The sequence below is a fragment of the Pan troglodytes genome, chromosome 6 (assembly GCF_028858775.2).
Source record: "Pan troglodytes isolate AG18354 chromosome 6, NHGRI_mPanTro3-v2.0_pri, whole genome shotgun sequence".
NCBI lineage: Eukaryota > Metazoa > Chordata > Mammalia > Primates > Hominidae > Pan > Pan troglodytes.
This window is the reverse complement of record NC_072404.2, coordinates 156,750,844-156,777,999: the sequence shown is the minus strand read 5'-3', so window position 1 is coordinate 156,777,999 and position 27,156 is coordinate 156,750,844. Positions and strand designations below refer to the sequence as shown.

The window sequence follows — 27,156 nt, the reverse complement described above, 5'->3', positions numbered from 1 at the left end:
GCAATATCTCCCCATACCCTCCTAACCTCTAACCACACCAGCCTCTGGTAACCACTGTTCTATTCTCTACTTCTATGTGATCAACTTTTTAGATTCCACATATGAGTGAGATCATGCAGTACTTGTGTTTCTGTGCCTGGCTTAGCATAGTGTCCTCCAGGTTCATCTATGTTGTTGCAAATGGCAGGATTTCATTCTTTTTTATGGCTGAATAATATTCTATTGTATGAGTGTGTGTGTGTGTGTGTGTGTGTGTATACATATATATATTACATTTTCTTTATCCATTCATCCATTGGTTGACACTCAGGTGATATGATTCCACGTCTTAGCTATTGTGAATAATCTAAATGAGCATGAAAGTGCAGATATCTCGTTAACATACTGATTTCAATTTCTTTGGGTATATAGTCAGTAGTGGAATTGCTGGATTGTATGGCAGTTCTATTTTTAGTTTTTTGAGGAACCTCCATATGGTTTTCCATAATGGCTGTACTAATTTCATTCCCACCAAGAGTGTATAAGGGTTCCCTTTCTCCATTTTCAGTACTTGTTATCCTTTGTCTTTGTTATAGTAGCCATTCTAACTGAGGTGAGATGGTATATCATTGTGGTTTTGTTACCAGCAGTGAATCCAGTGGGTCTACAGCAAACTCAATCCTTGCCTCCTTCGAGGAAAGAATTCAGCTGAGGGGCAGAAGTAGGTTTAAGGCTGAGGAAGAGACCAAGGCAAGTTTTAGAACAGGAGTGAGAGTTTAGTGAAAAGTTTCATAGCAGGGGTGAAAGGAAGCAAAGTACACTTGGAAGAGGGCCTAGCGGGCAACTTGAGAGATCCAAGTGCCCTGCTTGGCCCTTAAGATGGGGCTTTATACATTGGCATGGTTCCAGGGTTTCCATTTCTCTCCCCTTGATTTTTCCCTTGGAGCGGCTGTCCACATGCGGGGTGGCCTGCCAGGACTTGGGAGGGGCTGCACACACAGTGTGTTTACTAAAGTTGTGCACATCCTCCATGAGGCATTTTTCCCTTACCTGGTCTAGCATTTTCACAGGAAGGTCATATACCAGTTAAACGCTGCCATTTTGCCTCTTAGTGTGAATGCTTGAGCCTGCTCACCCAACTCCTGAGATCTTATTGGGAAGCTGCTGTTCACCAGCTTCATCTGTTTTCTTTTTCTTTTTCTTTTTTTTTTTGAGGTGGAGTCTCAGTTTTGTTGCCCGGGCTGGAGTGCAACGGCGCAATCTCAGCTCACCACAACCTCCGCCTCCCAGGCTCAAGCAATTCTCCTGCCTCAGCCTCCCAAGTAGCTGGGATAACAGGCATGTGCCACCATGCCCAGCTAATTTTTTTTTTGTATTTTTAGTAGAGACAGGGTTTCTCCATGTTGGTCAGGCTAGGTGTTTTCTATCTATTGGGAGACTGTCTTTCCTTGGCACCAGCTATGACCAATTATTATTTTATTAATAGAGAGACAGTTAACAACTGACCGACCATCACCTGATGGTCACCTGGCATTCACAGGGAGTCCTCTCCTGTTCTGGTCATGTCTGCCTAACTACCTGCTCTAACAGTTTTAATTTGCATTTCCCTGACGATTAGTGATATTGAGCATTTTTGTGTATACCTGTTGGCCATCTGTATGTCTTCTTTTGAGAAATGTCTATTCAAAGCTTTCACCCATTTTTAAACTGAATTGTTTGTTTTATTATTGGGTTGTTTAGTTTCTTATATATTTTGGATATTAATCCCTTGTCAGATGTATAGTTTGTAGCTATTTTCTCCTATTCTGTAGATTGTTACTTCACTCTGTTGATGGCTTCCTTTACTGTACAGAAGCTTTTAAGTTTGATCCCATTCGTCTATTTTTGCTTTTGTTGCCTGTGCTTTTGAGGTCTTATATAAAAAAAAATCCTTGCCCAGACCAATGTTATGAAACATTTCCCCTGTTTTCCTCCAGTAGTTTCATAGTTTCAAGGCCTATGTTTAAGTCTTTAATCCATTTTGAGTTAATTTTTGAATACGGTGAGAGATAAGGTTCTAACTGAATTCTGCTGCATGTAGATATTCAGTTTTCCCAACACCATTTACTGAAGAGACTGTCATTTCCCTATTGTGTGTTCTTGACACCTTTGTTGAAAATCAGTTGGCTGTAAACGTGTGGCTTTATTTCTGGGCTCTCTATTCTGTTCCATTGGTCTGTTTTTATGCCAGTACCATGCTGTTTTGATTACTATAGTTTTGTAGTATATTTTGAATTCAGGAAGTATGACATCTCCAGCTTGCTTCTATTTGCTCAGGATTGTTTTGACTATTTGGGGTCTTCTGTCATTCCATACAAATTTCAGAATTGCTTTTTGTATTTCTGTGAAGAATGTCTTTGGTATTTTGATAGGGGATTGCACTGAATTCTAGATTGCTTTGGGTAGGTATGAACATTTTAACAATATAAATTATTCTAATCCATGAACATGGAATATCTTTCCATTATTAGTGTCTTCTTCAATTTCTTTCATCAGTGTTTTATAGTTTTCATTGTAGAGATCTTTCACCCCTTTGGGTAAATTTACTCCTAAGTGTTTAAATTTTTTGTAGCTACTGTACTGTACTTGATTTCTTTTTCAAATAGTTTCCTAGTAATGTATAGAAATGCTACTGGTTTTTGTATGTTGATTTTGTAACTTGCAACTTTATTAGTTATAATAAATGTAGTATTAGTTTATTAGTTATAATAAATATAGCTTTTTAATGGAGTGTTTAGGGTTTTCTCTCTATATAACTACATAATGTAGTTATACTTAATAATTATTCTTATGTCAAAATAAGATAGTTTTTATGTTTCCATGAAAAAGTACATGAGTTGGAGCTTTGATCCCTAAAAGGCCCTTCAGAACTGTCCTCTGCCTCTCCCTGCATCACCATCTTTCTCTAAGCCCCCCATGCTTTAGTCACAACAAGCTGCCATTCCCCTTCCTCTTTCCATGATGACACTGTGCTCTCTGCCAACATGGGTCCCCACTGGCTCCATCTGTCAAGTTTCTCATCATCCTTGCAGAGTTCCCTAAAAAGTAAATGTCTCTGGGAAACTTCCGTGGTACTTTAGTAGACACTCACATCCAGTCCTTGGGGTTCCTGGAGCAGTTGGTTGATATCACTACCACATCTTTTTATAATTATTTATGTCTCCCTCTCACCAATAAATTTAAGCTTGTTGAGGGTTGCATTCATGTTTGGTTTGTTTTGTCTTTCTAGTCTCCAGAGCACTGCCTGACATAAGCAGGTGCTCACTAAATATTTATTTGCTAAGTGAGATCACCATTCCACTCTGCAAGAATTGCTAAAACTGTATGCACCGTGGCATAGTGTAGGGTGAGGAGAGCGGATCCACTTCAGTGACTTAAATATAATTGCAACTTAAAGTCAATTTTTCTCTTCTCCAATCTCATTTTTTAAAGCCAGCATTAACTATCACTTAATAATTCAACATAGTTTTTGCTGTCTACAATGAAAACATCAACATGGGGCCAGATTCCAGATGGCACACAGCAATAAAGTTTAATGAGCACATATGATAGCCCACAGATTAGGAACCCAACAGACATTTCTGCACTGTCCCTCCCCCAAGTCAGGAAGAGATAGTGGGGGAAGGTAGTTTCTGTGGAAACAAGAAGTGGTTTCTGGGTCAGAAGACAGGCTTGACACTTCCTCCTCCTCAATCCTACCTCCGGATCAGAGAATTGCTCTAAATAGGGATATTATGTGAGGCCGACATATACAAATCAAATCCATTGTCAAAACAATGAAAGAAAAATTGCAAAATTTGTACTCGCCTGATGAAAGCTAGGTCAGCTGGTAACACAAGTGCCTGGAGGGAAGAAAGAAGGGGGTAAAACGCAAGACCAAGAGGCAGAGTCGCAAACCCAAAACTCACAAGAATGGCCCCTTTCTCGCTGCTAAGCCAAGAGCAGAAAATGCAGAAGGGAAGAATGAAAGGAAACTGCAGCTCAGCCAACCAGGTGTGCTTAGGTAGACCCAGCTTGGAGTCTACTTCTCCGTCCTCTGGCTGTCTTTACTGATGAAGACAAACTAGGTTGGTACAATCTGCTACCCCACCCCAAAGAAGCTTCCATTTCTCCTTCCCTATATCACACATCACTTGAGAGCTGTGCAGAGTGCAAAGTGCAGGAATTTGGGGTTGCTTGGCAAGAATGTTCCCCCAGAGGGTTACTACAAAACAATTAGAAGATGGGAGCTTTAAAACACATGGGTACCCTAGAGGGTGTTAGCCAACCCAGAAAAATGTTGCAGGTGCCTGAGATTTGGCTGATGGCAAAGGATTTGAAAAGCCTGGGAAAGGGGAAGATAAATAGGAATTAACACTGATTATGCATTTACTAAGTGCAGGCATGTGTTGAGCAATTTGCATAGCACATGTCAATTCATCCTCCCGACTATATAAGGTAGGCGCTATTTTTCTCATTTTGTAGGTTTGGAAATTGAGACAAAGAGATTTTAGTTGGCCAAGGTCACACAGCCAGTAACAGGCAGCTCTGGGAAGGTGTCTTGGTCTGTCCATGCCCTTTCTATTCCTCAGTGCATTTCATGATCCGTGCCACTTCAAACCCCAGAAGGGAACTGGACATTCAATCAAATGTAATGGAATATTATTCAGCTATTAAAAGTATTCTTTTGAAGGACATGAGGAAAATTCATAAGAGAATATTAAATGAAGAATAATGCACAAGCCTACATTTATGACCCCCATCTGAGTACTGCGGGTGTATCTCTGTGCTGCCATGCATGTCTACCCACGTGGGAAAAGCAAAGGAAAAGTACACCAAATGTTAACAGGGAGGCTTTTTTGGGTTGTGATATTTTGGGTTTTGTTTGTTCTTTTCTACAATAAGGATGTGTTACTTTAACAATCAGCTTTTGAGTTATTTGAGAGATGTGAGCTTTATTGTTTTTTAAAAATTCCAAGCACGGATCATGAGGCAAGCTGCACTAACTGGAGCTCTGATGGAAGAGAGGCCTGGCCACCGATTGCATCTCATAAGTTTTGTCTTTTAAAAGAAATATTGCCACTAAATATTTTCTTTTTACAGTGAAAGCTACAGACCTGCCATGCTCCTCTTTGGCCAACAGTGCGCATGTACTGTGGAGATGTTCACCTTTGGAGGCCTGAGCTTCCTTTACTTGGCAGCTCCAGTGCAGGCCAACACTGGCTGATTGCCAGGAAGGAGGAATGGGGCTCTAAGGTGTCATGGCAACCATTGCCTTTTTTGCATGTGATGCTTTCAGTGACGTGTGTCTGGTTCCCTGAGTACCTGTTGTCTGACTATATCTCACACTTTAGTGGCAAGGCACTTTGGGACCATGCCGGAATCTCAAACAAAATTTATACAAATGTTGAGGTCAGGCATGTGGTGGCTCACACCTGTAATCCCAGCATTTTGGGAGGCCAAGGTGGGTGGATCATCTGAGGTCAGGAGTTCAAGACCAGCCTGACCAACATGGTGAAACCACATCTTTACTAAAAATACAAAAAAAAAAAAAAAAAATTAGCTGGGCATGGTAGCATGCAGCTGTAATCCCACTTATTCACGAGGCTAAGGCAGGAGAATCACTTGAACCCAGGAGGTGGAGGTTGCAGTGAGCCAAGATCGTGCCACTACACTCCAGCCTGGGTGACAGAGCAAGACTCCATTTCAAAAAAAAAAAAAAAAAAAAACAAATGTCACTATAGAAATCTTCTTACTCAAATCTGCCCCTTTAACTACTGAGGTTCATAGGAACAAAGCATGGCAATTCGTTTGAACAGCATGACAGCATGGGAAGAACAAACAAACAAATACTGAACTCAAGGCTAGAAGACCAGCATCTGAGTCCTCATTCTGCACATCCTGGTTGGAAAGCGTTGTATATGTCACAAACAAACTCTTAGTTCTGAGCCCTCAAAGCTGAGACCAATAGATGGCAAGCCCCCTCCTCCTCCTCCATATTCTAAAGCTGAAGAGTCTAATATGGTAGCCACCAGCTCATGTGGGTGTAGAGCACTTGAATTGATACAGGCTTAAGTGTAAAATACGTACCAGATGTCAAAGACTCAGCATGACTTTTTGTAAAATATCTCAATAGTAATTGTTTATATTGATTGCATGTTGATATGAGAACATCTAGATATATTGGATTAAATAAAGTACATTATGGGCTGGGCATGGTGGCTCACGCCTGTAATCCCAGCACTTTGGGAGGCCGAGGCAGGCCAGATCACCTGAGGTCAGGAGTTCAAGACCAGCCTGGCCAACATGGAGAAACCCTGTCTCTACTAAAAATACAAAAATTAGCCAGGTACCTGTAACCCCAGCTGCTTGGGAGGCTGAGGCAAGAGAATCACTTGAACCTGGAAGGCGGAGGTTACAGTGAGCCGAGATCACGCCACTGCACTCCAGCCTGGGTGACAGAGCAAGACTCCATTGCAAAATAAATAAATAAATAATGAAAATTAATTTTACCTGTTTCTTTTTGTGTCTGTAAGGTGGCTAATAGAACATTTTAAGTTACACATGTGGTTTGCACGATATTTCCATGGGACAGCACTGTTCTAAAGAGAGGCATGAGACCTTGTGTAGAGCTTGCTACAAAGTGCCCCAATCTAGTTCTGCAACTCATAGCGCACTCGCCGCCTTCAGTTTACATGTAACAAGAGACCAGGAGATTGACGCAGAAGGTTGGTGAGTGACAGTTTCTTGCATTTCTATTCTCTCCCCATGGGAGCTTCCCCACTCCAGCCACTGCACGTCTCAAGCTGGTGGTAGCTGGCTCAAGGACAGAAAAAGGCCCTCAAGAGAACCACACAGAGAGCTATGTGCAGGTACTCTAGAATTTAGAGGACACAGGGGAGGGTGCCTAGCTGTGGCCTGAAACAATGAGGCCAGAGGCTGTTTCATGCTGCCTGTGGCAACAGAGCCAAGACAGGCTCTGTGTGAGGAAGGATCCAGTGGTTTCTCCATGTACCAAGTGGATGCTAATGAAGACTAAAGCGCCTTGAAAAGACTCTGTCCTACAGCTTTGCCCATTAGCGTACGATCACACCAACAAGAAGAGTCTCCATTGTGAGGTAGCACCAGAAATGGGAGGTGAAGGGGGAGCAGAACCAGCTCAGCTGGAAGGTGTCCTCCCCACATCAGGAGACAATCAATGGTGCAACACCAATTCCTGCAAAGCTTTCCCAAAGGAACCCCAAAAGTCCTGTACAAGAGAGGGAGAGCCAGCCTTTGGGCCCCACCACATGGAGGGCCCGGAGAGCAATAACACCAGGCAAGTCAGAGCCTTGGCCTTTTACCTGTCCTCCTTTCACCAACCGCAGCCCTGGAGGAGCCAGAAGTAATAGGGTTAACAGGGAGCAGGTAGAATCGTAAAAATAAAGAAGCTGAACAGATCTCTTTCCGTATTGCAGGTTTCTAAGAAAATGTCAAGCCCAAGCTGGGAAAGGGAGAAGATGTAAACTAAATATTAATATAAGACTGAGGTTCTGATATTAGATCTGAATCAAATTTTAATACCTATAAATAAAAGCTTATGAATATGTGACAATTTACCCCCAAATCTATGGAGTCTCCCATAGATATCACCTAGGAATGGATATGGCAGCTCAGAAAGGATGGGCTTAAAAGGTTGTAGTGAGAAAAAAAAAAAGTTGTAGGTACAGTCTTTTAAATAAATTGTTTACAGATGACCTTATGCAAGTCATATCCGAGACAAGAATGATATAATGATGATGATGATGATTATCATGATGATGACAGTGATGATGATAAAGCTAGGATTTCTGATGTGCTAGGCATGTTCTAAGAATTTTCTATACATTGTCACATTTAAATCCTCCCCCAGAATTGATGAGCTTTTCATTTCCCTTTTACCCATGAGATCATAAGGAACTTGCCCCAAGCAGGCAGCTTAGAAGCAGCAGAACTAGGGTGAGAATCTTGGTCTGACTCCAAGGCCCACGCTTTTATTCACTGTGCTCTGTGGTCTCCTAGAGTCATTGATCAGATGAGATCTGTGAAAGCCCTTTGTAAACTGTAAAGTGCTACCACAAATGCCAGTGATGATTTGTGTTCACTGCCATGCTACGAGGCGAGGAACAAATACAAGGCTCAGTGAGTATGACTGGTATCATCCAATGTGTATTTAACAGGTGCAGGATATACCAGTCTTTACAAAGTGGAAATGTGAGAGTAGCAACTTATTTTTTCCCCCAAAAAATCTTTAAATTCTAAAATTCTAGCAAATTTTTTTTCTAATTTAGAAGCATGATGGAGAAGGGGCCTAAAGAGTATGTTCTTACCTCCATCCACATATAAGCAAGGATGTTTTCCAAAGCCCATTGCATAGGAGGGCAGGATCAAGCAATATGGCAGGAAAAATGAGGGTTTAGGGGTAGTGAGGACTAAAGGATACTAGTGGCTGCTGTCCTGGGAACAGGAGATAGCCTCTGACTCCTTCTTCTAGTTCTTACTTTATAGAAGCAGGTTAATTTCTGTGTTTACCTGTCTAATTTCTGACATTGGAATAACATTCCTTGCTACCTAGAAGTTAGGGGGTAGACCAGATGACTCTGCCCCAGTAGTTGTGATTCTCAATGCCATGTATATATGCAGTATGCCAGCCTGTCTTTATCTCAAGAGATGGAGCAAAATGTGCAAACTAAGAGAACGTTATTTAAACACTAATAATACATCATGGAGCCATTTTTGAGGAAGGCTGAGGAACCATAAATCAAATCAATGATAACAGGTTTGTGTACCTCCCACAAAGCTGGGAGTCACTGTGCCTGAGGTAACAGAGCCTTCTCCCCTCCCTCCTTCAAAGGCAGTGCTTCCTTCTCTCCACTCATTCCCTCTCCTGTTAAGGAGATGCTTGTTAGTGACCTGTAAAGATTGAGTGGGCTCGGTCGACCTCTCCTTTCCCCTGTGCCTTTCTCTGCAGCTCTATTGACTTATTTTTGAAGGCTATGTTGACCCAGGCTTTTTTTAGCAGATGGTTAAAGCTCATTCAAATAAACATCTTGCCAAGAAAAGAAACTCTGTAGAAGGAAACTAAAGTCAGTATCTTACCTCTCACTTGAAAAAAAGTTCCATCAACAGAAATTCCCTCTTTGGGTTCATCCTACATTCATTTATTTATTCATTCAATGCATGTTTCTCAAGCAGCTGCTGTGTGCAAGAGGTGAAGCGTGGACCTAACCGAATTACTGGCTCCATTAAACACACTTTCCAGAGAAAGACACAAACTACATGCATATTCATATATATGTGTATGTAGTGGGGGGGGGCAGTGATAAATGCTATGGAGAAAAAATTAAGTAGGTTGGGGGATGAGCTGTAATGAAGTAGATGTAGGAGAGTTGCTATTTAACATACGGAGGTCAAGAAAGCGCTCTCAATAAGGTGACATCTAAGCAGACACCTGAGGAAGGGAGGGAATGGGTATGTGAATGTCTGGGGGAAGAGTATTCCAGGTAGAGGGAACAGCAGATGCAAAGGCACTGAGGCAGGAGTCTGCTTATCATATTTGATGAATAGGAGAAAGAGTAAATGTTCTATATACTCCTGTGTAATGGGTTTTTTTGGCCACGTAATTATTATAACATGCTGACTTAGAGCCATATAATAGATCGTAGTGATCTGTTAGAAACAAAGATATACTTGCTGTAACCAGCTAAGTTCTCTTTCTGGGAATAAATACATGTTCCAATTTTCCATCCTGATGACTAGAGAAGGGGATAGAGATTTTTGGTCAATTAAACTGCTTTTAATGAGGAATTCACTTGGTCAATCACTCACCAGGGACTCCATATGCCATGCTTAGAGCTTGGATTTCATCCCGAAGGCCATGGCGAGCCACTGAAGGAGTCTAAGCTGGGGAGAAGCTGGTTAGGTTTTTGTTTTCTCTAGAAAGGTGACCATGGCTGCAGAGTGGAGTTCTGACTGGGAGGAAGAAAGTCTTAGAGACAAGACAATCCCACAAATGATGAAGACCTGCACTATAGCAGAGAACAGGGTTGAGAGGCTGAATTCAGGGGATAGTAAAGCAGTCAGACTGTTAGGAATTAGTGATCAATTGAATATGAGAGAAGGGGAAAGATGAGCCACTGATGACTCCCAGGATTCTGGTTTGGATGATGGGGAAAATGATATCCTTGGTGATGTCCTTGACCAAGACACAGACTCAAAGAGGAGACCTAGAGTGTTGCCTTTCTTTTGGGGTTTCTTTTTCTTTCTTTTTTTTGGAGGGGCATGATGGAAAGCAAGGACGGGGCCAGCCGCGGTGCCTCACGTCTATAATCCCAGCACTTTGGGAGGCCAAGGTGGGTGGATCACTTGAGGTCAGGCGTTCAAGACTGGCCTGGTCAACATGGTGAAATCCCATCTCTACTAAAAACACAAAAAAATTAGTTGGGCATGGTGGCTCATGCCTGTAATCCCAGCTATTCGGTAGGCTGAGGCAGGATAATCACTTCTACCTGGGAGACAGAGGTTGCAGTGAGCCAGGATTGTGCCACTGTACTCTAGCCTAGGCAACAGAGTGAGACTTCTTCTAAAAATAAATAAATAAATAAATAAATAAAAATAGCACGGAAGGACAAATCTCATAAGAGAAGAGAAATTTGTCAAGTTTAATTCGTTAAGTGCCTAATACACACCTAATTGGAAATGCCCTTTATGGCACTGGCTGTACAAGTCTAGCACATAGGGGAGCAATGACTACTTGAGATACTGACTTGAAAATCATGTAGTTAAAGCTGTAGGATTGAATGCCTGCTTTTCGAGAGATGGAACATAAAGTGAGAAGATAAGAAGGGTAAGAACAGAATTTGAATACCGACATTTAAGGGATAAGAAGAAGAAGAGAAGGAGAATGAACTCAGATGACCTAAAAGTGTAGGGCAAACCTAGCATAAGGGACACCATGGAAGTGAAGGAACTAACAGGTTTCACTGATGGCTAATGTTACTGGGATCAAATAAGACATAAGATCATAAAACCTTCAACTGCAATTTGCTGAGTGCTGATTGTGTGCCAGGCATTGTGCTAATGATAGGAAGCATGGTTTCTACTACAGCATGTTTTTTTCCTGCGTGGCCCCTACTAGATTTATAACTAGAAGAGGTCCCCTGTGACCTTGTCAAGGGCTCTTTTAGTGGAAGTCAATTTCATTGGGTTACTGGGGATGAGTGGGAGGTAAGGAAGTGAAAGTCACTCCTAACTAGTATGCTTTCAAGTAGCCTGGCTGGAGAGAAGAGGAGGGAAATGGAGCAGCAGTGAGTGTGGATGGAACACAGAGTCAGGGAGGACTTCTCTTTTTTATAAAGGATGTAAGACTTAAGTATATTTCTATGAAGAGGAGAAAGACTTAGCAGAGAGGATGAACCTAATACCTGGGACTTAACCTTTCCCATGCTCTGAATCTCATCCAAGTCAATATAGCAGACCACAGGCAAACTGAGGGAAGCTCTTCCTGGTTCTACTTGATAAACGTGGACAGCAGAGCTCAGCGGTAAAGGACACTGCTTTGGAGTCAGACTGTCTGGACTTAAGCTCTGGACCTACCTCTTACTAGTCATGTGACCTTAATATCATTGGGCCTCAGTTTCCTCAGCTCTGAGAAGGTCTAATAATAGTACCTATCTCATGAGATTGTTATGAGAATTATACTTGCATATTACTTAGAGGCTGGCACAAAGTAACTGCTAAGTAAGTGCTCAAAAAGGCTTAGAAACAGACACGCAATGTACAGGTACACCCACACAGGCACATTCAGTGGAAGGCGCTAGTGGAGAGTGAAACAAGAGAGAACACAGCTTGCTAGGTGGGGGGTAGGGAGAAAAGTGGATGAGTTTACAGGTGAGAGGCACCTTTCCTCTTCCCAAGTCACTCCCAGCTCTAGAATCACCCATTCTGTAAGAAGTGCCAATCATGTAGCATCATCGTGGGTGGGACCTCTCACTTAGTGCCCATTCATTCATTCATTCACTGACTCATTCATTTGTTCATTCACTGAGGTCTCTCTCTCAGTCAGGTATTATTCTAGGCCCTGAAGAGACAAAGATGGGTAAGACACCAGCCCTTCTGTCTTGAGAAGGCCGCTGGTCCAGAAAGCCTTGGGGTTCTCTTGTTGTGTTCTTTCCTACTGTTCTCCCACATCTTAGGCAGTCATCCAATTGTTTGGAGAACAGAGGCTGCATTTTTTTCTTCTTTGTGTCTCTCACAGCATCTAAGACATAGCAGAAGCTCTAAATCGCTATGGAACGAAGGAATCCATCTATTCCATTTGGTAGGAGCATGAATGACTAGCAGCCCACAGTGTCTCTCCTGGATGATGAGGTAGCAAGGGAGGAAGGAGCTGACATTTACTCAGCACTTACTATGTGCCAGGAACCATCGACAGTGCACTGTACACAGCTCACTTACAGGCGGATGATGAGAAAGGCTTTTCTATTTGTTTTGTTCAAAAGTGATGTCTAATGGCTTTGCTTTTATGTTTTCCAACGCTTTCCATTTTGCATGGTTTGCTTTCTATGCTTGAAGCGTCTCACATGACTGGAAACATTTTTCATGCTTCACGTTTAGTCAGTCACTTTTGAATTTTGCCGGTGTTTTGCTGTTGGGTCTTTTGTTAAGTAAATGCTCGTTATGTACTCTGTGTCTGGTTCTACAAGAGACAAGCATCCCCACCCCGTTAGCCCCATGTGTGCCAATCTCTCCCTCTGCCCTTGATGTTGTCTTTGTTCTGTGGCAGGCTATCGAAGCCTGCTTGAATAAGGTGCTCACTAATGAGGCCAAGGTCATTGGCAGATACGTGAAAATCCAGAACAAAATGAGAAACATTTGGGCAAAGCCTTTGTTTTTCAGTTCTCCCAAAGGAAACGGTGTGTTTGATTTACCTCCAAGTTGGAATAAAACTAAATGGATCGTGGATTTTTTAAAGTATGATGGGTAAAATATTTAAGGCAAGATGTTTATATATTGATAGCCAGCCTGTTCTGCTCTCCAGGTGATTCCTAAAGGAGCAAGAGGCAAGATATTTCTCTGAAACTAGCTCATGGAGTCTTTATACTTCCTGTGTCCTCCTACTCAGTAGCACAAAATAATTCCCAAGTTCAAGATTTATTTCTGCCTTCTGGAGACATGGTCTCTGTCACTGGAAAAGAAAAAGAGTCAGGGCCTTCCGTGCTTGTAGGATTTGGATGTAGAGGTGGTGGGAATGTCTCTGGACTTGGGACAGCACCTCCGATGTCTGTGAATAGGACGGACTCACTGGTGTGTCCTCCACATGTTCTTGAGGAAGTTAACAAGGCTAAACAAGGAACTCACTGTCCTGCCTGCTCAGAAGACTCAGCACAAGAGAACACACAGCAAGACTCAAAGTTTTGGAACTGGAAGAAAGCAGAAACCTGGCTCCTTCTGGCTCTCAGATCTTATGACTCAACAAAGAATTTAAAAAGAATATTCTCCCTATTGAAAGGTGAGAGTTTACATTTATATAAGCTTATAATATTACATTGTGCTTTAGCTTCATTCATATATATTTGTAACTTACATGAATCAGAAGTGCATTTCTATGCATCTTATGTCTATCACATCTCCATCAGTGGTGCCAATCTTTCTCCTGGGCTTCTGATCCACATCTCTCACAGCTGATTGGACATGCTAACCTGAGTGGTCTGCCTGTGCCTCTAATTCAGAACTTCTAAAACCCAGTTTCTCATCTTCACTATCAAAGGGCACATCCCCTATTGATGACAATGGCATCATCATCCTCGCAATCTGTCTGTCCCCCAAATCTCAGGGACATTTTGAGTTTCATTCCTTTTTGTCCCTGGATTTCTGATAGGTTGACAAGTTCACCTGATTTTGCCTCTACAGTAACTAGATTTTGCAGCTCCTCCTCTCGGCCCCTGGAGATGCTGCCTCTGCTCTGACTCTGCCCTTCTTCCCTTGAACCCAGGCAGCTCGGCATAGTCAAGTGAGCCTGAGCTTCAGTTTTCAGTTTAACACTGTCTCTGTCGCTTTCTGCCCTGTGACTTTCAACAGGTCTCAATTTTCCCATCTCTATGGACAGGCGGTAAAATGAGATAGTTTACATGAAATGCTGTCTGGCCCTCAGCAGGAGCTCAGTAAGCATTGGTCTTCTTCCCTCTTGCAGATCCACTCCCCAGAGTCTGTCTTTCCGGAGTTTCTCTGCTCCAATTCATTTCATATCCTATTGCCAGATGACTTCTGCTAAAGCCAACCTCATTCTCTCTCCTCCGTGCTCAAGCCTTGTGGCTTCCCACTGTCTGTCAGAGTGAAGTGCACACGAAAGGCCTAGGTTTTAGGCCCTTCCTGTGTGACCCTCCTCACCAGCACAATCTCCTTTCTCTCTTCCCTCCTTCACACACTCAGTGCCAATGGCCAAGTGGGCAGCTGGCTCACCCTTCTCCATGCCCTGCTTCATGCCCTGCTTGTCCGCAGCCTTTGCTGACGCTGGAAAGAAGGCACTTCCTCTCCAGCCTTGCAACCTTCTAGCTCAGCATGACCCTTAGCCCTCAGAAAGATACACTTATCTTCTAATGACATGGAAATGATCAACTGAGCTTGATTTGTAGCAAATAATAGAATAAATAATAACGCACACATATAATTGACCCAACTTTTGGAACTCTGCAGGGATCATTTAATTTCTCAAAGTTAGATAATGTTTATGTGAAGCAGATGCTACTACTAAATATATAAATACACATTTATAATAACAGTGTATTTGTGGGTATGTGAGTATAGATAGGGAGAGAGATGCTCAGAGAAGATGGAGATAGATATAAGCTAGACAATAGCTTTCTATATAAACATTTACATCTTTCTATCTAGCAAATTAGTTTGAGAAGGAAAAGTCATTTGCAGATACTCTCTAGTGAAGTATTAATTTCCAAATGTTATCGGCTGACCAACTATATCCTTTTATGTAAGAAGCATATTGCAGACATTAAATACTCTATTGTGAAGACTGAAAATGACCTAAACTATTCCAACAATTGGTATATGGTTGTAGAAATTATGGTATACTCACATTATGAGCTATTACACAGCCATAAAAATGATGTTTTTGGGGAAATTAAGTAATGTTGGAAAAAACTAGACATGAAATTGTATGTTTTATCTGCTCCTGGATACGTAATTATAATGATTATAAACACTAATGATAATAATAAGCAAGAAAAAAAGACCAAAAGGAAATATACCAAAGGTTAATAGTGGGAGAAGAGAATTTTCAATGATTTTTTTTATTCCTCTTTATCGTTTTCTGTGGTTTCTAAATTCCCCACAATAATAAGTATGTGTTGCTCTTACATCAAAGAGGAAAATACTTAAAACATTATTTAAGAACAAACACAGAAACAAACAAATGTCCTTGAGCTTACATAAGGAATATAAGGATAAAGGAAGTTCAAACAGCTCTTTTCAGCATCTTCTACGCAGAAGCTGTCCTTCCATGGAGGCATTTCGATTCCACAAAGAAAGTTTTCTCATCAGCAGCCTCTGTGAACCAAATACTATCAGCAGCTGCCTGCTAAATACTCTCAAAGACTTGACTTAGAGGAAAATGACCCAAGAATGCCAGAAAAAAGGATCCAAGGTCTTGCAAAAGAACAGAGCACTTTTTTCTTTAACGTCTCTGTCCATGATTGACAATACGCATGGGCAGAAGTCTTTTTAATTTTATTTTGCTTTTCCTTAAGATCCTTAAGGCTGTTATGCCATTTGTCCATGAGGCAATCTTTTGAGTAGGTCTCTTTCAAGAATTGGAATATACACAGGAATCTCTAAAAGAAGTATCAATGTGACTCACAACAATTACACATTTACAGATACATGTTGGGATTGGGGGAAGAAAAAAAAGTTGTGATTTGGAATCAGTTTTCTATAGAAAAATAGAAAAAGGAAACTCAGATACCCTAAACAATGTATCAGCTGTAAAATTCCTGAATGTCAGGCAGAGGATGGGGGTGGCATACAATTGCTTTACACATGGCACTGTGAGTGGCGCATAGAAGGGCTCAGGTAAAAATTCATGGTTGGCGGACCAACGCTTTTCATAACATGGAAGATCAAAATGACACTGAGGTAGAGCACAATCAACTGTGCTTCTCTGTGACATCATGAAGCTGAGCATTCTTCCAAAGATCTAAAGAAGAACAAAAGACTTCACCAATTACAGTGATGCTGTTAAATTAAAACTAGAAATCGAGACTCTTGAGACCCAAAAGTGTCTGAAGTCAGACTGCTGGGTACGAACATTGGCTCTTGTCAGACTGGTTATCTCTATGCTTCAGTTTCCCCCTCTGTAAAATGGGATTAATAGCAGTGCCTCCCCTCAGAATGTGAGAGTTGAGGGGCTCACACATGGCACATACTATGTGCTCCACGAAGGTGATCTATGTGGGACACTGAGCACTGGGTGAGCCTGACTCCCCCGAGCTCCGCTGAGCACTGCACGTCACTGGCAAAGCCATTTTCTTTTCCTTCCCTCATCTGAATCTATCCAAATACTCGCTAGCAAACGGTTCAGATCAAATAAAACTCAACATTTTGCAGAATCTAAATGTATAAGTGGAATTTTTTTGTCAATATACATCATGAATTGTGTTGTCAACCAATTCAGGCTGGTGCAACTCTCTTGGGCCCATGATCCCAAGGCAGAGACCTAAGAGATGGTCATGCTGCTTCTCTTCTGAACTTGCCTCCACTCTAAAGCCCAGATCACCTTTAGAGCAGGCTCTTGAACAATTTATATCTGGATGGGGTTGAATCAGAATATTCAAACGTTGGTTAGATTTTACACTTCGTTCCTGCACTCTCCCACTCTCATCCTAGGGTCTTGCGTTGTGTCTTGTTTCATAAGAATGACAACATTGATTCACCACTCACCATGTGTTGAATAAAACACTGTTCTAAGGACTCTCCATTTAACTCATTTAATCGTCGTAATGACCTTATGCTTCAGAGATGGCGTGGAGGGACGCCCTGCCCTATGTGGTCACTTCTTACTGAACAAAGACAAGCTGACCCAATCAGATGCTCTTTGGGGATACAGGACTATGAAGGGCATACTGAAAGGGCAGCTTATTCAAGCTCAGCCTGAAACCCAAACAACACTGAGTCACAGTTTCTGCAGAGTCCAACCTGGGAAGCCCTGGGACCCAGGGAGAATATGGTTTCCCTGCACCCTTCATTCCCTCGCATCCTTGCAACAAAAGCCTGTCACCAAAGACAAGCCAGACCTGCCTCCTCCCAGTAACCTGAAACAGACTCACCAATACAACCCACAAGAATCAAAAGATGCTGGATTCCTTAGGTTCAGCAGCTTGTCAACCTATTTGTAAGAAAAATGTCAACCGTTTTAAATGAAATTCAATTAGCGAGTTTGCGCTGATTGTTTTATTTCAGGCTGAGCACTCTGCCTCCCACACCATCTCCATAAATGTGCTGAATGAATGGGTGAGTTGAGTTATACTTTTAAATTGAATGCGCCAAACAAACACGATGATTTTTGTGAACAACCCAAATTATACATAATCCATTTTTTATATCCTAAAGCTAAGAGAATGACTTTGAGTCAATAAAGGGAGCTTTTAAAAAGTTATTTTTACATTTTTTGCTTTTTTAAAAATGCTCATTTGGGGCTTTAAAAATGCTTTCATGGTGGTTCCTTCCTCCCCCTTTAAAAATTATGTTTATACATAACATAAAATTTACCATTTTAACCATTAAAAAATATACAGTTTGATGGCATGAAATACATTCATACTGTTGCGCAACCATCACCACCACCCATTTGCAGAACTGTTCATCTTCCCGAACTAAAATTCTGTCCCCATTAGGCATTAACTCTCCATCTTCTCCTCAACCCCTAGCCTCCACCATTCTAATTTCTTTTTTAAAATTTTTCTTTTTTTATTTTATTCGAGTAAAATGGCAATCCTCATGAACACCATTCTAATTTCTCTATGCATTCAACCACTCATATACCTTAAATGCATGGAACCATACAACATTTGTTATTTTGTATCTGATTAATTTTACTTAGCATGTTTTCCAGGTTCATCTATGTTGTAGCATGCGTCGGAATTTCAGGCCTTTTAAAACACTGTAGTACAATTGATTATCTTCATCATTTTCAAGTGTACAATCCAGTGCCCATGGGGGTCCACTTTTAATACGATCGTCATGGCAACAGCAACAAGAGATTGCATGATATACACAGTCCTCTCAACCTTTCAAAGTTCTTTCAGAGTTTGTGCCAAAAAAGAGGTGAGGAGGTTTGGGTTAGGACCTGGCTCCGCTGAGGACTTTATAAGTCACCGCACCTCTGAGGCTGCGATTTCTAGGTCTCGGGTGACAGGTACCAGGCCAGAGGATGTAGGTGGATTATTACAACCCATTACCCTGACCTGGGAAAGAAAAGAAAAGAAAAGAAAAGAAGGAAGGAGAGAGAGAGAGAAAGGAAGGAAGGAAGGAAGGAGGGAAGGAAGGAAGGAGAGAAAGAAAAAAAGAAAGACAGAGATGGGGGAGGGAGGGAGGGAAAAGAAAAGAAAAGGACCAAGGACACAGTCTCAAGGGAAGTAGCCAAAGTGATAACAAAAGGCAGAGCTTGGAGCCCTGACTTGTGAAGGCGTCTGTTCAGGGAGTTTCGTTTGGTGGAATTTGTTACATCTGCATTAGCAAAGCAGTGCTCCTCTAGGCTGGCAGCTGCGATGCTGAGAGGCTCATTACGCAGACCCAGACTCCCCGCTGAAGTCCATGAAGGCATGCCAAGTCAAAGCAAAGTGCTCGGAATAGAAACACATGCCCCTTTTTACACTGGGGAGAAATCGGGAAATTTTCCAGAAAACAGGTGATGGGGATGTTGAGATAAAAAGGCAGGCACAGAGCAAGGATGTGCAAGGCAGGTGGAGGTGGAGGAGACAGGCGGCCCATGGTCTGGCGGCTGCTGAGCCCAGGGCTAAGCAAAGACAAAGAGATGGCTCCAAGATACATATGTCACCCGGGGCTCAGCAGAGGAGAGAGGCTGCAACTCAAAACCCAAGGAAGAAAGGGTGAGTTTGAAAGGAGTTGAGAGCTGGAATCCCACATTGTGTTAATTAACAGAATTGTGATTTGCCAATGAATGCCCGGCAGGGACGATCATCTGCTTGATAGAGGGGCCCAGCTTTCCTGATGGAATATCAAGTGCATGAGCCATGAAATTACTTCTAAAAAAAAAAAAAAAAAAGACAAAGACAGTCAAAAAGGACAAGCACTTGTGTTTGCGTACTGGAGGAACTCTTGCTGTTCTCTTTCTTGAAGAAAGCAGGCTAATTACAGAGACCAGAGATGAAACAAAAATATTCAACCATATCGTCTCTCCCAGGAAAGGAAAGGATGCCAACTAAAATAAATTAATAAAAATACCAAATATGTGTGGAGCACTTAGAATATACTTGGTGGCAATTTACTTATACTACCCCATGTAATCCTCACAACTCACTGCCATCCTCATTATACAGATGAGGAAACAGCAGCACAGAAAGATTAAGTAACTTGCTCAAGGTCACACAGCAAAGTAGAATCAAAACAAACATTCCCTTGTTCTTCCTGAGACACTCAATAGCTCTCTGGTGACCTTTTTTTTAAAGGTCTAAAATGCAGTTAGCAAGAGTCCCAAATAAAATGCATCTGGGAACAGTTTTTCTTCCCTCCTCTTGCCAGCCATCTGCAGTGGCATTGCCCATTTCTCCCACGGGCCCTTTGTCCTCTCACATGATAGTGACATGGGGTGGCCTAATTCCAGCTGACAGTACGTGCATCGAGTCTCTGCATCTTTCCCCGATGCACACCTGATCTTGCTATTCCACACCTTGAACTCCTTCAGTGGCTCCCCACTGCTTCTAGAAGGAGATCCCAGCTCTTCTGATATGCAAGTCAAGACCTTCAGTGGCATGGCTGCTGTTTTGCCCCCTGGCCTTTTCTCTCATTGTTTCCTGCCTCCCTGTCTCTTGCACACAAATACACCTTTCATGACAGTCAGATCTACCATGAATTCCCCAGCTCATGGAGGCTCTCAGCCCTCCCACTCTCCTACCCTGTGCCTCTTCACCAGCTGTTTCTTAGGAATAAACTCACCTCCCCTTTCTGCCTGGTTGACACGTCTGGGACTTTCAGAGCCCACCAGGGGCCAACTCCTCTGCAAAGCCTTCTGTACTCAGCCAGACTAAGCTGGCTTCTTTATTCAGTTCCCCATACCTATCTCTATTCTAGTTCTTTCCACACAGTGTTGTAAAGGTGTTCTTTACACACTGCATTCTCTCTGCCCCCACGCTCATTCATTCATTCATTCATTCATCCACTCACTCACATAGGCAAGCTCCATTCAGGGCAGGAACCACAACTCTTTCTGATTCAGTCACCATGTCTCAAGCCTCTAATACAGTGATTCTCTCAATGTGATCCCTTGCAGCAGCCCTGCCACTCTGGGAAACTGGTAGAAATGAAAATTCTTAGGCCCACCCCAGACATGCTGAAATGAAATATCTGGGGGTGGGGCCAAGCAATCTCTTTTTTCACAAACTCTCTGGATTGAGACGTACTACTCTAATACAGTGCTTGGCACATAATATTCAGCACACGTGGGATGAAAGGATCTGCAGCTGTCACTAGAAACCAGCCACCCCAAAGCCTCAGGAGGCCTCATGTTGCCCCGTCCTCCCCAGGGAGATGAACAGACATTCCTGGACTAGCTCCCCTTTCTTGCCCAGGGATTATAGGTTCACCTTTTTTTTTTTTTTTTTTTTCTAGCCCTGGTGCTGCTGACAACTAGCTAGGAGACTTTGGAACAAATGAAATCACTGAATCCTTGGGTCATGTGGCATTTGGAAATCTAATAAATCTCAGTGTCAGAAAATGCAGGGATGAGGCCCAGTCAGTCCTGGCTCTTACTGAGCGATGTGTGTAAAGTCTCTGGTCCTCCATTCCTTTTCTGGAAAAGGAGACCTGCCTACATCATGGGGTTGGCATGTGTATCAAATAAGAGAATCTATGTAAACGTGCTTCTTCAACTTTAAAGCATCATATACATGTTAGTTACTACTGACAAAATGAGACAGGCTGGGCCATCAAGTACCAAAGTGTTCCAGCTATAAAATTCTATGATTCTGTGAAAATCTAGATAAAATTTCATTTCAACAAATGCTATAAAAAGACATGCTTCTCAGAGTGTTGGATCATGATGTAGGTTCGGGCATCAGATTGGGTTCCAATAGGATCTAATGCTTCCAGGTGTGTGACACAGGAAAGTCAGTTACCTTCTCTGGACCACAGTTTCCTCATCTATAAAGTGGGTCATGATTACCACCTACCTCCCCAGGGTTGTTTGAATATATGTAAGCTATTCAGACGAGATTGGGAGCGTTCAGGGTGGTATGGCCGTAGACGAATATATGTAAGCTATTCAAAGCATATCAGAAGCATTCAATAAATGCTGGGAACCATTCTAATGCAGTATTACTATTATTCATGGTGCTATTTTCATTCCTGAGGGGAAAAGCACATCCAGGAGCAAGCAATCTACAAAGAAGAAGCATAGTTAATCTTCTGACTATGTGACACTGGGTTGTACAGTTTTTCTATGCTCCAGACTGTGAAATACAAATTATTTTGTTTTGGTTTTATTTGGTTGCTGCAGACATCAAACAGGGCAGCCTTTCAGATTCTTCTGTCAGAAAGTTCACCCATGGATGCTAAACAGCACAGAGCGTCAACAGCTCAGAGCAGAAGCCAGCAAACTTTTCCTGTAAAGGGCCAGATAGTAAATATTTTCAGATTTGCAGGCCATATGGTCTCTGTTACTCAACTCTGCCACTGTAGCATGAAAACACAATAGGCAATATAGGAAGCAATAGGTATTCCTGTATGGGACTGGTGGTGGGCTGGGTTTGGCCCATGGGCCATAATTTGCTGACTGTTGGCTTAGAGAAACAAGGATATGAGGTGATAGAATGGTGGTCCCTCCTTGCCCCATTTAAGATACTTTTTTCCCCTTCCCTAATTCATTACAGTGAAACTGGCTATCAACTCTATTTTATCTCTAGTTTATGCAACCTGGAGGTGCGAATTCTAGAAATACATGCATTGTAACAAAACCCCACTTCAACTTCAGAATTTGAGTCATGTGGCGCTTGTTATAGGATTTTTATCTTAACAGATGACGTTCGAAGGTCCAGCATTATAAAACAAAATTTTTTCCATGTCTGCCTACACAAACTGCTTCTTTCTCCTCCTACTTAGAATATGATATATTTTGGTTAAGTAAAACTTTAAGTGCACCACAGCCATTTCAAGTGATCTCTGTCTTTCTAGGAGTTCGTCACAATTATGGAAATATGGTCCTTTTGATCCAGCATATATGCATAGTAATTGTGTAACAACATCAGTGCAATGATAAGTAACCTCAATAAACATAGACACAGCTCTCCAAGTGATGTGGGGCTGAATTAGTAGTTGTTTGTCCTGTTAGAAGTCCTTAGGATTTATGGGCAGTGAAGGGAGTTTTTATTTCACATCCAACTCTATCATAATCTGGGAGAGAGGATTAGGGGTTTGGTTAAGTACAGGGTCAAGATGGAAGGCAGGGAACAAAGTCATCAATGGAAAGAGGCAGGAACTTCCTCACACTCAGGGCAGTGGCTTCATGGGATACAAGATGGGGAAGAGGCCAGAATGCAGAGAGATGGAAGCCAGAGCCAGGGACCTTCCTAAGAAGTTGCCAGGAAGCTAGACAAATCAGATTTTGGAGGTACTGCTCAGGGCTTCTGACATTCTGGTAGTGTAACATTTAACATACAATGTGCAGTGAACAGATGTGAGCTGGAAAATGACAGGGTGGAGAGAGGTGGGTGGCAATTTTATCTGCCATTTGAACCTGAACAGCCCAGTTTTAGGAAAACAGATAAAAAACAATAAATAATGCAGCACACCTCCTCTGTGTCCTGTAGCAATGGGCTTCCATTTTAATGAGGAATGAACACAACAGAGACATTTTGATGCCCTGACACATCCATTAAAATGGAAATCCATCTGTAGAGCCTGTCACAGCTACTTCGTGACACCAGGAAGCCCCATCGCCACTCCAAGGAGACTCAGAGGTTTTCATGGTAGTGCAAGGGGGAGCCCCACTGACATTTTCAAGGCCCCTGCCTCCTCCTTTTTTGTAGACCCTTTCCCCTCTGAAAGGCAGGGGATCACTTTTGTGCACCTGGGAACTCTGGGAAGAGGAACAGGTGCACAACCTGGTGAAGGAGTCCAGTTGTCAGGAGTCTGGGTTTGGTTTGTGTATGATGTGGGGAGGACAAAAGTGGGAGGCTAATCACCATATAATTAATCCTCACACTTGTATTAAAGAACTTTTATATAAGTTAGTTCATGCGATCCTCACAGCCTGGGAGATAGCTGGGAGTGTGTTTTTCTCCTCCTTAAGTTAGGAAACTGGCCCCACAGTCAAAATCAAATAAGGTCCAAGTCAAGGTAAGCTCCATAGGCAGCTTATGACCTTGTCTCTGGACTTGGGGAAAGGCCTCCATGATGGTGAGGTCCCCTCCTCTGGCCCAAGGACATGTGGTTGATGGCACTGTCCTAGCCAGGCCGAGCCCTTGGCATAGATGCCAGGTGGCTGGCTGTCTTTGGGCATGAGTCAAGGTATCTGAAAGCTCGATTGCCCAAACAGCACCAGTTTGTCAGAGGAGCTGCAATTCCTATATCCCTATGCCCTCCACTGGATTAGTACTCAAGGCCTCTACGTCTGGCTGTGGTTCAAGTAGGAGAGGGGAGGGTCACAGATACAGGTTAGTTTCCACTGGAAGAAATTAGCATGAAACAGCTCCACAGAGGAAGACACATGGAAAAGCCTGTGCTGATGTAGGAGAGAGAGAGGGTAGGGCCTAAAAGGCCCAGAACAGGAGCTCCGTGTGGCCACATACTGCAAGGGGGTGGACGGGAAACTTCACCCCTAGCCTTGCCCTTGGGCTGTTGGGTGCTGGTCAGAGGGTTGTTCAGAGCAGTGGATACAGCGCTGGACAAGACATCAGGAGACCTGGATCTCAGTTTGAGCTGTGTCACTAAGCAGCCAGACAGTCTCAGAAAAGGCAGGAAACTTCTCTGAGCCCCAATTTCCTTATACATAAAATGGGTGTAGTGGATTGAATTTATACCAAAAGATATGTGTAAGTCCTAACCCCTGGTGCCTATGAATGTGACCTTATTTGGAAATAGGGTCTTAGCAGATGTAATTAATTAGAGTTGTAATTGAATGGAGGATCTCGAGATGAGTCGTCCGGGATCCAGGGTGGGCTCTAAATCCAATGCCTCTTACTCTTAGAAGAGAAAGGACAGGAAGATCTGAGACCCAGAGACTCAGGGAAGAGGATCACGTGAAGAGCAAGGCAGAGATGGGGTGATGGTGCCACAAGCCAAGGAGTGCCTGAAGCCACAGAAGCTAGAGGCAGAGGCGAAGAAGGATCCTCCCCTATGGCCTTCGGGGAGAGCACGGCTTTGCCAAGACCTTGCCTCTGCACTTCCAGCCTCTAAAACTGTGAGAATAAATTTCCGTTGTTTTTGTTTGTTTGTTTGTTTGTTTGTGTTTGTTTTTGTTTTTGAGATGGAGTCTCACTCTGTTGCCCAGGCTGGAGTGCAGTGGCATGATCTCGGCTCACTGCAAGCTCCGCTTCCTGGGTTCACGCCATTCTCCTGCCTCAGCCACTTGAGTAGCTGGGACTACAGGTGCCCACCACCACGCCCAGCTAATATTTTGTATTTTTAGTAGAGATGGGGTTTCACCATGTTAGCCAGGATGGTCTCGAGCTCCTGACCACGTGATCCGCCCGTCTCGGCCTCCCAGAGTGCTGGGATTACAGGCATGAGCCACCATGCCCGGCAATTTCCATTGTTTTAAGGCCTCTGGTATATGACAGGTGGTTATGGCAGCCCTAGAAAACTAATACATTGGGGGTAAACACCTTATCCTGCTTATTTCCGAGGAGGAACTCAAAGGATGGACTGCAAAGGAGCCCCCTTTCTGAACTGCAAGGGACAAAGTAGTGAAGTGATGCATTTTGAGGGAGAACCTCTGGTCTTTCTGGAGAAATTTGTGTCTGTAATAACTACTCGTGACCACTTCCCTCCTTGGGTATTAGGCATTTGCCAGGGACAGGAATTTTCTGTAACAATAGACTAGCTATTAATGATTGAGGGGGACCATGTACCAGGCATGGGACTAAGTACTTGATGTAGATTTTCTCACTTTGTGCTTTCATAGCTATGTGAAATACAGACCATTATTATTCCCATTTCTCAATGAGACACAGATATTGAGCATCTTGCCCAAGATCATAGTAAAGCAAGTGGCAGAAACAAGACTCCAGTCAAAAGAGTCTGAGCTCTTGCCTGTCTTGTGAGGGTGGATAATAACCAGGCTCTCTCCCTGTAGGGGCTGAGCAGTTGGGAGCTCTGACACTTCTTATACTGATTCCTGCTGTGAGCATCTACACTATGCCTGGCACTGGAAAAGGCCCTGACACTTGATCAGATTAAATCATAAACCAGCCTTAGTGTGTCCATTGACAGAAAAGAAAACTGAAGCTCAGAAAAGGCAAAATCAATGTCCAGGATCACACAAGTAGTAGAGAGAGGGTCTGATGAGGCCCCCGTGACACCAAACCCTCACTCACTCCACCATCACACATGGCCGGCTGCATGAACCACTGCCCCGCTGACCTCTCCGGAGAGCCTGTAGGAAGGCCAGGGGTGAGATAACTTTGTCACGGTGTTTTGCTTTGGCCTTAACAGCCTTGTAGGCTTATCTCTGGGGCCTCTGTGGCCTCAAAGCCAATCTTTCAAATAGCCACAAACTCAGGGCAAATGAAATTTATACCAGCCACAAAGAAACAAATGCCCACGTCCCCATTTCCTGTTTGGGGCCTGCTTCCATAGGATTACGGAAAATAGCATTTTGAGAGAATGCTGCCAAGGGCAGTAGGTTCCTCTTTATAGCAGTTAACTGAGAAACAAAGGAAAGCTAAGTATCCACACGTCTCTATTCTACTCCCTCTGCTACTAAGCCAGAGCCCTCTGCAGATTTGCAGTTGCTGTCAGCACTCAGGCCTCCAGTGCGCAGGCAGCCCCAGGCCTCACCTTGGAGTGCCTAAGTGCCTGTCATCACAGGTTGGTGGGGGCTAATTACAGACCCAAACTAGCCAAAGTTACAACATCTATCTCTTCTAGTCCATCTGTCAAGGTCCCTTCACCTCTGACCTCCCGTCTTCAGGCAACTGCCCATAAATTCACTTCTCTCCCACCCTCCATCCTCTCTCCTCCCCTTGCTCAGCTGTGTCTTTGCCTGGAAGCACCAGCCCGCTTGGCCCTAGGGTGCTGGTGGCTTGGCACGCTGAGGTATACCAGCTGCACAGCCAGAGACAGCAGCACTTGAGCTCTACCAAGATGCAGTTCCCACATGGCAGGTGAAAAGTTAGCAGGAATGAGCAGCAGGGGGAGGGAAGGAGGAAGGCAGTTATGAAAGAGACCGGACTCCCATCTCTGCAGAATGCACAAAGGGGGCCTACACCCACGCTGGCCAATACCACACACCAGACAAGGGGAAAACGGAGTGAGCTAAACTCGCAGGTGCAAAGGAGCTTCCTCAGCAGCCTTCTGGCCCTCCCATGCTAGAATGGATTTTTCTCTCTCCAGAACTAGAATAGTGTCCATTGCCTGTGCGGCTCCTCCTTTGTAACCCTTCCTTGGAGTGCCTTTTAGTGTAGTGATCGGGTCCTCCGGAGGGCAGGACTGTTGCTCACCCTTCCTTGTGTCTCTCTGGCACCGTGGAGTACCTTACACGCTGCAGCATTCAGTAAATGTTTGCTGGTGTTATTAATGAAAGAAAACATTGCTAAGAACATCCATCCTGGCATTAGAAACAATCGTGCAGGATTTGGAGATGCAGCAAAGGACTGATTGCAGGTCCTTTTACTATAGTGCTGTGGGAGGGGTGTTTACCTGGAGTTATCTGATGTTTTAGGGGAGTGCACGTTGGTT

General features: G+C 43.3%; 1 protein-coding gene across 1 annotated transcript in view; it reads right to left on the bottom strand.

Moving 5' to 3' along the window:
• The window catches only part of TMEM178B (transmembrane protein 178B), a 407,211-nt gene that overhangs the window by 50,847 nt on the left and 329,208 nt on the right, over positions 1–27,156 (bottom strand). The gene's annotated exons all lie outside the window — the stretch shown is intronic.